This window comes from Triturus cristatus, chromosome 1_1, assembly GCF_964204655.1.
Source record: "Triturus cristatus chromosome 1_1, aTriCri1.1, whole genome shotgun sequence".
In the NCBI taxonomy this organism is placed as follows: domain Eukaryota; kingdom Metazoa; phylum Chordata; class Amphibia; order Caudata; family Salamandridae; genus Triturus; species Triturus cristatus.
The window spans coordinates 412,587,203-412,599,698 of record NC_140579.1 but is presented as its reverse complement, the minus strand read 5'-3'; the positions used below and the strand labels follow the sequence as shown (position 1 = coordinate 412,599,698).

Below are 12,496 nucleotides of genomic sequence, written 5' to 3'. Positions count from 1 at the left end.
AGTGAGTATGCTTGACACTGGTGTACACACTGCTAGTACTGCTAGTCAGACAACATGCACAATTAGGAAGGCACTGGACTGCACACTCTTTAGAAAGAAGGGGACCCCTACAGACCTAATAGACTTGCTATATGTAAGGAAATTAATTATTTATGTAAAGTGCTATAGCAAGTGAATGAATCTATCACAGACGAACATCTAGGTGTAAACCATAGAGTCAACCATTCATGAAAAATTCAATGAAAAATATTGACCATACACAATTATTAATTGGAAATAGATATATATGATATTTATTTAGTCATTTTTTTATATATATATCATTCATTAAATGTTTTGATATTGTTGATTATTCTTTTTTGTACAGATATATATATCATCACTTAGGCAATCAGACAGACAATATATACAGATACAGTTGATACAAGCAATGCGGCAGATGGAGAACTACGCGCGTTTCGGCAATGTAGCCTTCGTCAGGAGACCGTCTATTGCTTTGGAACTGTATAGAATATATAAAAAACATACAATATATTGATTACATTTTACACCTAGATTGGAGAGTTTAGTCTTTTTTTCGTTTTTTTACATATTCACATATATACATTAATACAATCCCTGCGGCTAATATTACATTTTTCACTTAAGTAACATATAATACAAAGAAACAAAGTAAATGTGAATAACAGTAATAATCATACTAATACAACATACAAAACATATATAATTAAACCTCATTATATACACAATATACATACATTATATACAACCTATATACAGCCTCATTATTTACACAATATTAACACAAAAAAGAAGAAAAACAAATTTAAGAAAAAAAGAAGATAAAAAGAAGATAAAACAGAATCACAGTTCAACCAGTGGTGAAGAAGGAACCGAAGAATTAGAAAAAAGACTATAATGGATAGTAAGACAAAAGATTACGAGAAAAAATAATTGAACATTAAAGAGGGTATAGTATAAAGCTCAAACTATATAGTTTCACATGCCTAAACTCAACAAACCGGTATAGCCACACCGCAATGCTGCTTACTTACTCTATATGATAGCGAAAATCCTAGATGTAAAATCTTGAAGTAAGTATAAAGATAACAATACTCCAAACGTGATGGAACAGCACAACGCCACAGAAGCTTATCTACCTGACACGAAAAGAGATGAGTAGAGAAGAAAAAGAAAACTAATGTTAAATTGCATAGGCATATCTACTGATTGATCAGAACACATATATTGAAAACTCTACTCACTCACTGTCTATGGGTACAAATATCCTCAATTAGAGATTTCTGAAGTAGATCGAAGAGCCAAGGAATCTTCGTACGTTTAAGGACAAGCGAATATGGTAGAGACTTGCTAAATAGCAAATAACGGAGATAAAAAGAATGAGCAGGGGTAGAAAAAAGAAAAAAGAAAGAAAAGAAAATCCTAAGGATAGGATACAAAAATAAACCTGCAGCAATAATAAACAAAGATAACATAAAAATCTATACGTACTGAGTTAAAATTATAACCTATCACAAGACGCTGATTAGCCAGGTAGCCCCCGTATTTGTATGTGGATAATTGTGACACTTATTCAAAAAACCTTTCCGGTAAGCAGCCGAGTAGATGACAAAGACAATAGATGTAGCTGTGGAGATGAGAACGCAAAAACAATAGGATTTAATATATTGTATAATAATGATGTATAACTCAATACCGTGGACCAACTTGTGCCTTCAGATCAAACTTACATCATAGGATAGGCTGAAGTTAAATCTCGGTATAGATAGAAGGAAAATAACAGGACACAACAGGATATGGGTGCGTCACAAACAGTCCATACGAGCCTAAAATGAGAGAAAGAGTATACGTATTTATGCTAAAGTTACAAATATCCAGATAAAGGATATAAGGCTCGAACTTCAAAATAAGATTATTTTTCATGTTGATACAGATAAAGGCATACCTGATTCTATGTTTAAACGTTCATACGGGCGGCTCCGCTTGATATAAACAGGATATTTCGCTGTGAAATGGCACCTCAAAAGCGTCCTATATATAGCTTGAATGATTCACGCGTTAAACTAAATTGGAGAAAGGCTAATGAGCAACAGCTGATACTGGGCGGTTCCAAGTTTAAGAATAAAGGTAGAAAGAGGACAACACGAATCCAGCACTCCATACGTGCGTACATTCTCCAGAGTTCATCCGTCGTCAGAGCAATTGCCTTAGGGCGACCGACGCTGAATCATTCCAAATACAGAAACAGAAAACGGACCGTATAATCTAGTTCGACATATAGAAAAAGATGGCACATATTGCCTCATGACCAACAAACCAGTAACTAATTTGAGCAAAACAAAACAGTGCATGCTAAATACAACGTATAAATAACGATAAACACAAAATTGAATAAAAGTAGAAAACGACCGGAAGGGTCCGATCAAAAAGATGGTGCATGCTGTATCAGGACAAATGGCGATAAAGAAACGCATGTTATATCAAAACCACTGTTCTAATTACTAATAGTACTGATATAACGAAGTAGAGAGTAGATAGATGTTAAAGTTCCACTATCGACCGAAATTAGGAATCAGGCACGTGCGTAATACATTAATAGTATGCGGCGCCACAATAAGTGTAACATGAAAACATAAAGAATAATAAAAATAGTTTTTAAGAGAAAAAGGAAAAAAAGGGGGTACTGAAACCATCTACAATCACATAGCATATATGTATAGAGCCCCATACAATGCCATGCCAAATATATGTATAGAGATCCGATTGTCATCAAAGCCTAAATATAGATATAGTGACCAAGTTTAGATAATGGCCTGTTCCCAAGGTATCTCCAAGTTCAGACCTTTGTTGACTGTGTCAAGATAGAACATCCAAAAAACTTCACGTTTTATTCTGATTTTTTTCAGAGCAGTGACCTTCCTTGTTAGTAATTTTTTCCAAAATATACCAACGTATATTGTCCGCAGTATGATTATTTTCAAGAAAGTGTACCACCATGGGGGAAGCTAGTTTTTTGGTCCTGATTGCAGACCTATGCTCAGTAAGCCTGGTGTTGAGAGATCTCGACGTTTCACCCACATAGCCTTTATTACATGGACATATTAATAGGTAAACAACGTTTTTGGTTTTACAATTAGTTATACCCTTCGCTACAATTGTTTGTTTGTTAAAAAGAAGTTCTTTAGATTCAATTGCTAGAGGGCAAACTATACATGTACCACATTTATAATTGCCCTGAATAGGCCGCATGTCTTCAATACTTCTCTGTATTGGCTCTTTATTTACGGGCATGCGCGATCTAACAATAAGATCTTTAAGATTTCTATTTTTCCGATAGGCAAAAAGAGGTCTTTCAACAAAATCAATCTTAGTTCTATTGACATTAAGTAAGTGCCAATTAGAACAGATAATTTGGCGAATTTTTTCATTCAAAAGAGAATGACGTGTTACAAAAACCAGGTTGTTTTCTTCTTTCCGATTGCTACCTTGTAATAGGTGCTGGCGATCATAAAATCTTGCACGTTTACATGACTCACGTATGAGTCTGTGAGGGTAGCCTCTATCAAGAAACTTCTTTTTCATGTCTATGGACTTGTAGTCAAAGTCCTCCAATTTCGTGCAATTCCGTCTAAGGCGCAGAAACTGGCCAAAGGGGATGCTGCTTTTTTGTTTAGTTGGGTGGAAACTTTGATAATGCAGCAACGTGTTGCGAGCAGTGGGTTTTACAAAAAGGTCCACAAACTATTGGCCATGTTCATGCTTGATCAGAATGTCCAAGAACTCAATTTGGATATTGCTGATATGGGATGTGAATTTTAAATAAGGATCACAGAGATTTAGCCAGGTAATGAAGTCAGCCAAATTGTCTTCATTATCATCCCATATAATGACAATATCGTCTATATAACGAGACCAGTGTAATATAGACTCAAAAAATGGAGCCACTTCGTTAAAAATGAATTGTTTTTCAAAATTAGCCATATAAATGTTCGCTATTGTAGGGGCGCAAGAAGCGCCCATACTAACTCCTTTTATCTGTTTTTATAGTTCACCTCGAAGTTCAAATATATTTTCATCAAGGATGATTTTTAAACAGTTGATAATGAATTCGATATTACATTCAATATCATAAAGATCAATGAACAATTTTACAGCTAAGATGGCTCCATCACACGGTATGTAGAATAGAGACTTTCCACATCCAATGTGACAAGCCATTGTCTCTTAGAATTGAACGGGGTGCCTTCCATTAGGTTAATTATCTGGCGAGTATCTTGGACATAACCAGGAATTTTATGTATAGATGGTCGTAACATAAGATCTAGATATTTAGAGATAGGCTCAGTAATGGATCCAATAGTGGTAACGATTGGCGGGTAAGGAGGATTGACCTCATCCTTATGTACTTTAGGGGTACCATATAGATTAGCCAGTCTAGGGTTGTCTATATTCATGTAATTAAACTCCTTCTCACAGATGTATCCATTTTGTAAGGCTTTGGCGATTAGCCTATAGATTTTATTTTTAATCATTTGAGTAGGGTTTTTAGTAATTTTCATATAGAACCTACTGTCTTTAAGCATATCTTCAATTCTATTGATGTACTTTGCTGTATCCAGTATGGCTATCCCTCCTCCTTTATCACAGCTTTTTATCGTGATTTCGGGAGAGTTTTTAAGGTTTTTGAGGGCTTCATATTCTTCTACTGAGATATTATACGGAGTCTTGGGGATATATTTGGTGGCAATAGTAAGTTTGTTAAATACTACTTGTTCAAAAATACGCACCTCTGGAGCAATTTGATCTAAAGTAGGGGTAAACACAGATTTGGGCACTAGACCTGAACTATTTATATCAGGAACCGTGTTTTCCATGTTAGAAAAAAACCATTTAAGCCGGATTTTGCGGAAGAAAGACATCACGTCATTGAATAGCTCAAATTTATTTATGCCCGAATGAGGCACAAAAGATAGTCCCTTAGAAAGGAGAGAATATGATGCCTGACTAAGACTACAAGTACTTAAGTTAAAGATTGGTATGTCCTTCATTGTCTCCAGTAACGGCCGTTCCTGGTTTCTAAGTATTGATTCTGATTTGCTTGTTGATGGCCACGAAATGGTGTCTGATATTGTGTACGAGATTGGTACTGTTGTTGAAGTTGGTACTGTTGTTGAAATTGATGCTGTTGATATTGCGGCTGATATTGAGGGCGCCAGTTCCCTCTGCTCTGATTTCGTCTCCCTAAAAAAGGACGATATCCTTGATTGAATCGTGGGGTATACCTATTACCTCTATTTTCTGACGTAGGTGTCATTCCTTCACTATCAGAATCTGATGTATCAGAAAAGGTGATAACTTTTTTATTATTGAATGATCTATATGATTGTTGATAAGAATTGGAGTCTGATCCCGTGAGATCAGATTGGGAATAATAGCCATCTGCAAGATAGGGGTAGATATGTTCCTTATTAAAGAATCTAATGTCCTTTTTGAGTTTGTCTGTTTTGCGCTTCATAAGATAGTCATTATAGGAACTAAGTTCATTATCTAGTTCCTCGAGTTTCTTTTTGGCATCATCAATTGCCGTGGAGGCCTTTATTTTGTTCTCTAATTCTGATATTTCATTAAGTAACTGTGAGAACATTTCCTTGGCAGTCTCTACTATAAGCATCATAAGATCCCTTGAACACCGATTGGCGATAAGGGACCATTTTTCCCAAAACTCCTTAATTTGGACAAACAGACCAGGAATATTTTTGATCTGTAGTCCTGTTGGAATAATTCCAGCCCGTAAATATTCCAACATAAACTTTATGTTTTCATGTTACACTTATTGTGGTGCCGCATACTATTAATGTATTACGCACGTGCCTGATTCCTAATTTCGGTCGATAGTGGAACTTTAACATCTATCTACTCTCTACTTCGTTATATCAGTACTATTAGTAATTAGAACAGTGGTTTCGATATAACATGCGTTTCTTTATCGCCATTTGTCCTGATACAGCATGCACCATCTTTTTGATCGGACCCTTCCGGTCGTTTTCTACTTTTATTCAATTTTGTGTTTATCGTTATTTATACGTTGTATTTTGCATGCACTGTTTTGTTTTGCTCAAATTAGTTACTGGTTTGTTGGTCATGAGGCAATATGTGCCATCTTTTTCTATATGTCGAACTAGATTATATGGTCTGTTTTCTGTTTCTGTATTTGGAATGATTCAGCGTCGGTCGCCCTAAGGCAATTGCTCTGACGACGGATGAACTCTGGAGAATGTACGCACGTATGGAGTGCTGGATTCATGTTGTCCTCTTTCTACCTTTATTCTTAAACTAGGAACCTCCCAGTATCAGCTGTGGCTCATTAGCCTTTCTCCAATTTAGTTTAACACGTGAATCATTCAAGCTATATATAGGACGCTTTTGAGGCGCCATTTCACAGCGAAATATCCTGTTTATATCAAGCGGAGCCGCCCGTATGAACGTTTAAACATAGAATCAGGTATGCCTTTATCTGTATCAACATGAAAAATAATCTTATTTTGAAGTTCGAGCCTTATATCCTTTATCTGGATATTTGTAACTTTAGCATAAATACGTATACTCTTTCTCTCATTTTAAGCTCGTATGGACTGTTTGTGACGCACCCATATCCTGTTGTGTCCTGTTATTTTCCTTCTATCTATACCGAGATTTAACTTCAGCCTATCCTGATGTAAGTTTGATCTGAAGGAACAAGTTGGTCCACGGTATTGAGTTATACATCATTATTATACAATATATTAAATCCTATTGTTTTTGCGTTCTCATCTCCGCAGCTACATCTATTGTCTTTGTCATCTACTCGGCTGCTTACCGGAATGGTTTTTTGAATAAGTGTCACAATTATCCACATACAAATACGGGGGCTACCTGGCTAATCAGCGTCTCGTGATAGGTTATAATTTTAACTCAGTACGTATAGATTTTTATGTTATCTTTGTTTATTATTGCTGCAGGTTTATTTTTGTATCCTATCCTTAGGATTTTCTTTTCTTTCTTTTTTCTTTTTTCTACCCCTGCTCATTCTTTTTATCTCCGTTATTTGCTGTTTAGCAAGTCTCTACCATATTCGCTTGTCCTTAAACGTACGAAGATTCCTTGGCTCTTCGATCTACTTCAGAAATCTCTAATTGAGGATATTTGTACCCATACACAGTGAGTTAGTAGAGTTTTCAATACATGTGTTCTGATCAATCAGTAGATATGCCTATGCAATTTAACATTAGTTTTCTTTTTCTTCTCTAGTCATCTCTTTTCGTGTCAGGTAGATAAGCTTCTGTGGCGTTGTGCTGTTCCATCACGTTTGGAGTATTGTTATCTTTATACTTACTTCAAGATTTTACATCTAGGATTTTCGCTATCATATAGAGTAAGTAAGCAGCATTGCGGTGTGGCTATACCGGTTCGTTGAGTTTAGGCATGTGAAACTATATAGTTTGAGCTTTATACTATACCCTCTTTAATGTTCAATAATTTTTTCTTGTAATCTTTTGTCTTACTATCCATTATAGTCTTTTTTCTAATTCTTCGGTTCCTTCTTCACCACTGGTTGAACTGTGATTCTGTTTTATCTTCTTTTTATCTTCTTTTTTTCTTAAATTTGTTTTTCTTCTTTTTTGTGTTAATATTGTGTAAATAATGAGGCTGTATATAGGTTGTATATAATGTATGTATATTGTGTATATAATGAGGTTTAATTATATATGTTGTGTATGTTGTATTAGTATGATTATTACTGTTATTCACATTTACTTTGTTTCTTTGTATTATATGTTACTTAAGTGAAAAATGTAATATTAGCCGCAGGGATTGTATTAATGTATAAATGTGAATATGTAAAAAAACGAAAAAAAGACTAAACTCTCCAATCTAGGTGTAAAATGTAATCAATATATTGTATGTTTTTTATATATTCTATACAATTCCAAAGCAATAGACGGTCTCCTGACGAAGGCTACATTGCCGAAACGCGCGTAGTTCTCCATCTGCCGCATTGCTTGTATCAACTGTATCTGTATATATTGTCTGTCTGATTGTGAAGTGATGATATATATATCTGTACAAAAAAGAATAATCAACAATATCAAAACATTTAATGAATGATATATATATAAAAAAATGACTAAATAAATATCATATATATATATATTTTTCCAGTTAATAATTGTGTATGGTCAATATTTTTCATTGAATTTTTCATGAATGGTTGACTCTATGGTTTACACCTAGATGTTCGTCTGTGATAGATTCATTCACTTGCTATAGCACTTTACATAAATAGTGGACTGCACACTCACCTGCTCCCCTGGTTTCCCTATAAAGCTTGCTGTACTGTGGAAGGAGCCCGTCCATCAGGGCCTGGTTCTCCTCCTCAGTGAAGGCTGGGGCCGTCTCCAGAGTGTAGGAGAGTAGGATCTGCTTCACATGGGTACCCCCACTTTTTGCTGGTGTTTCACTGTTTTTCGACCTTAGTCTGGCTGTGGCCCTGCTAATCAGGACCACAGCCTAGCTGCTTCCTCTCTAAAATGGTTTCCATGTACATTTGGTACATATCTAATTAGATTCTGGAGTGCCTTATAAGCCCCTAGTATATGGTATACTATGTACCTAGGGCATAGGAACCGCAGAGGCCTACCAGGGACTACAGCATATATTATGCCACCCCTGGAAAGCACTCCAAAATGGCACCACAGGTCTGCTACTGCAGCCTGGGTAAGGGTGTGCTTGCACCCCTTACAGTGGTATAGGCTACCTATATCACTACCATATACAGACAAATAGAAACCTATAAGCCACTCCTATGGCAGGCCTTGACAATCCTGAAGGCAGAGTGCTTGGTTGTGTGTGTGAGGGTGCCCAAGCATGAGCTGAGCCCCTCTGCAGCTTTCGGAAATGCTTCCTTGTGGCTGTTCTGTGATACAGCCATACCATATACTCTTAAGTGCATTATAACCTCGCGGTAAATGCTAACTTTGGGATGGCTGCATCAAAACATGCCATGTTTGGTGTCAAATGCTTTGGAATACTACCCCCTGCCAATTCTGGCACCAGGGGTAGCATTCCATCCTTCTCGAGGGAGAGACATGTTCACACTGGCTAAACCCGGTAGGACTTTCCGGAGCCCTGGCATCACAAAATGGATGCCTCTGCCACAGACACGGGTCTGGCCTCCTGCTGCTGACCAAAACTCCGGCAGGGGAGGCCTGGACAATAGGTTTCCTGTCGAGGGGAGGTGTCCCCACTTCCCCAGACAGGCTGATGTGTATTGGGGCTGGGCGGGAGCACTCTCTGGTGCTTTGAAGTCCTGCACTGGGGGCACACTTGGTGTCCCTGTGCATGCTCCAGTTCAAACCGGTTGCAGGGGCTACCTGCCCCTGCTCTGGTGCAAAACTGGACAAAGGAAATGGGTGTAACCACCCCTCTTTCCTGGCCCACCCTTTAGATTACCCTGGACGAAACTCTGCAACGTACATCCTGGACCTTCGATGTTCTATCCTGACTAGAAGACTGAAGAAATCTCCCTTGGGGTCAAGGAGTGACTCCCCTGCTTGGCAGGCACCAAAGAAGCAACTAACTGGTCTGCAATTCTGAAGCTCCCGCCAGACGCCGAAGTCTCTGCATCCCCAGAGGTGGATTTCCAGACTTCCCCGATGCTACCCTGAGTCCACAGCAAAGCTGACGCTCGTGGCTATCGTGGGTGACGTGGAACTGTGACCCCTGGACACCGTAAACTTTTGCAGCAACACTATCTTCCTGGTCCTCCTCAGAGTTGTGCTTTGGGCTCCGAGTAGCCCAGCCTTGAGCACCTCCTGCACCGAAGATTGTTGGCCTCCACTCCACAAGTGACCCGTGGGCCAGCTTCAAGTGCGATCGCTCGAGGCTCCTTCGCGATCACTAGCCCATTGGCTAGCAGGTCCCCACCAAGGCGACTCCTTTCCTGATTGGGCTTAACTGGTTCCTCGCTGGGTGAGTCCCTCAGACCTTGCTGGTCTGCACCGCAGTCCTTTCTCTGAATTCCAGTGACTTGCCGTTGCCAAGGCTTGTTGGGTCCATTCTGGTCGCCGACACCGCAGCACTCGACAGACTTTGTGGAACAGCTCAAATCCGGCTCGTGGACTTCGTCGACGCCTCCTGGACCTCGTGGCTGAAGAGTCAAGACACCCATCAACTCACCTGAAGCACCCGACATCTGTGGGCATTGGTCCATCCTGCCTTAGGTCACTGGCAAGTGACCCAGACTCTGTCCCCTCTGCTTTCAGGTTCCTTACATCCTAGATCCAGGCTTGGATCTCTTCAGACACTTCTCCTCTTCACGGCAGCAGCAGTTCTTTGCAGGCTTCCATTGAAATCGACGACGCGACACAACACCAAAAGACACCTATGCACCCGGCTTCCCTGGGTAAGGTAACTCGAGTACTCCGGTGCTCTCGTGGGTGTTAGCCCTAGAACTTCTTAAGTCCAAAAGGGTTTGGTCCAGACTCGATTAGAAGTGTCCCTAATCTTTAAATTTCCAACCGCGACATTTCCCATAGAATATAATAGGAACCCGCGGTTGTGTTTCCACACTGCATTCAGTTCCCGTGGGTCCCCTGTGTCACTACCTTGGGTGGTTCCTTGGGGTTACCAGCGATTCTAGAGGCAATAGGCCTAGTGTCTATTCCAGTCATGGTTCTTATACCACTTTTTTGGTATATGGTTTGGTACACTCCTAGTGCCCAAACGTGTATTTGTGCTTTTACTGAAGCTTGCTCACTTGTAAACTAAGTACTTCGAACTCCAGTCTCATAAAGAGACTAGAGGGTTGTGTGATAACCTAAATACATATATTTTAAATATATACCTGGTGTGGTTGTCTTTTCATTTGATCATTCAAGAGATTATAGACTGGTAAAACAAACTGCTTTACATTCCTTCAAGACTTAGCCTGAAGGTTGCTCTCCATAGTTACCACTAGGATAGCTTTCACATAAGGTTGTCTTTAACCATTCACCATAAGGGGTTGTTTGGACTGATACAGGGTGCCCACTAGAACTAGTGGACAGCATATATCAGGCCACCTTCTCACATTGGTGTGCAGTGTGTGGGATTCCAGCTTGCTATTGTTTTACCAGATAATCTCAATTGAATTGATCAACTGAAAACCACTAAAGGTACCTGAGGTACATATGATATCAAGTTTAGCTACAGTAAGTTCTACTGAACTTAGAGTTGTGTGTTAAGGGATAGCACACCCTTTCTACAACTCAAGAGAGTTTAGTAGGCCACACTAGTGTAGGTAGTGCAATACACCACACCACATTAGTAATGTCTAACCAGCAAGGAACCAGTGGGTCCCTTCCAGGAACCAGTGAGCTCCTTCCCTATAAATATGAGGATCTCTCCTTTGCTCAGCTTAGGGCCTTATGTACCATTAGAAAGCTGAAGACAGGCAAAAGTCCATCCACACAACATCTCATAAAGATACTGAAACTGGATGATATCACAGGGCCTAGTGGGCCTGATGATGTAGACAGTGTGGGTGGGGCAGCACCTGAGGGTGGGTCCAGGGGTGGAAACTCCCTTGACCCTAACTCTAATGCTGACCAGACTGGTGACAATGACCAGACTCTGGTGAACACAGACCACCAGGATGAGGATGAGGAGGATGACAATAATGCCACTTCCTTCATTCCTCCTGGTAGGCCTGCAACAGGGCTAGAAGGGATAGATCTCTGTCAAGGGGATATTTCCAGTCTAACTCCTCTATGGGAATCTCTGTTTCTTCTCCTCACAGAAGGAGGGAAACCTCCCAGGAGAGGAGAGAGAGACTGCTGAAGTATGAGCAAGACAAGTTCCACCTCAGAAAGCAGCAGATGGCCTTAGATAGGGAAGCCCTGGAGCTCTACAGAGCTAGTAAAAAGGAGGGACTAGAGTCCCTTGGTGGCAGCAATTTCCCTAGAGATAGGGAGAGGTCTTATGACTATAGAAACCTAAGTAAGATTGTCCCTCCCTACCAGAGTGGGGATGACATCCACAAATGGATAACTGCCTTGGAGAGGGCCTGTAAAGAACAGAAGGTCCCTCAAGGTCAGTGGGCAGCAATCTTATGGCTCTCCTTTGCAGACATAGGTAGAGACAAGCTCCTCACTGTAAGAGAAGAGGATGCTGATGACTACAAAGTCTTGAAAAGTGCCCTAATAGATGGGTTTGGCCTAATGTAGGAGAGTAGGACCTGCACTTATGTTGCCCCCACTGTTTTTCTGATGTTAACACTGGTTTCTGGCTATAGTCTGGCTGGGTCCCTGCTAATCAGGGCCCCAGTCTCTCTGTTCTCTCTAAACGACTTGGAGTGCATATTAGATGCACTAGTGATTGGTTATTGGGTGCCTTCTGTGCCCCTAGTATATGGTACCTTAGGTACCAAGGGCATAGGTACTTTACAGGCCTACCAGGG

At 39.8% G+C, this 12,496-nt stretch overlaps 1 long non-coding RNA gene and 1 pseudogene across 1 annotated transcript; both read right to left on the bottom strand.

Annotated features, from left to right (window-relative positions):
* The window catches only part of LOC146870331 (cytochrome P450 2G1-like), a 920,765-nt pseudogene that overhangs the window by 652,126 nt on the left and 256,143 nt on the right, over positions 1–12,496 (bottom strand).
* Positions 1,550–2,006, bottom strand: LOC146870336 (uncharacterized). The gene is made up of 3 exons (XR_014975125.1): positions 1,967–2,006; positions 1,752–1,847; positions 1,550–1,648 (listed from the first exon to the last, which is right to left on the bottom strand). It is a non-coding gene; the product is annotated as an uncharacterized LOC146870336 (long non-coding RNA).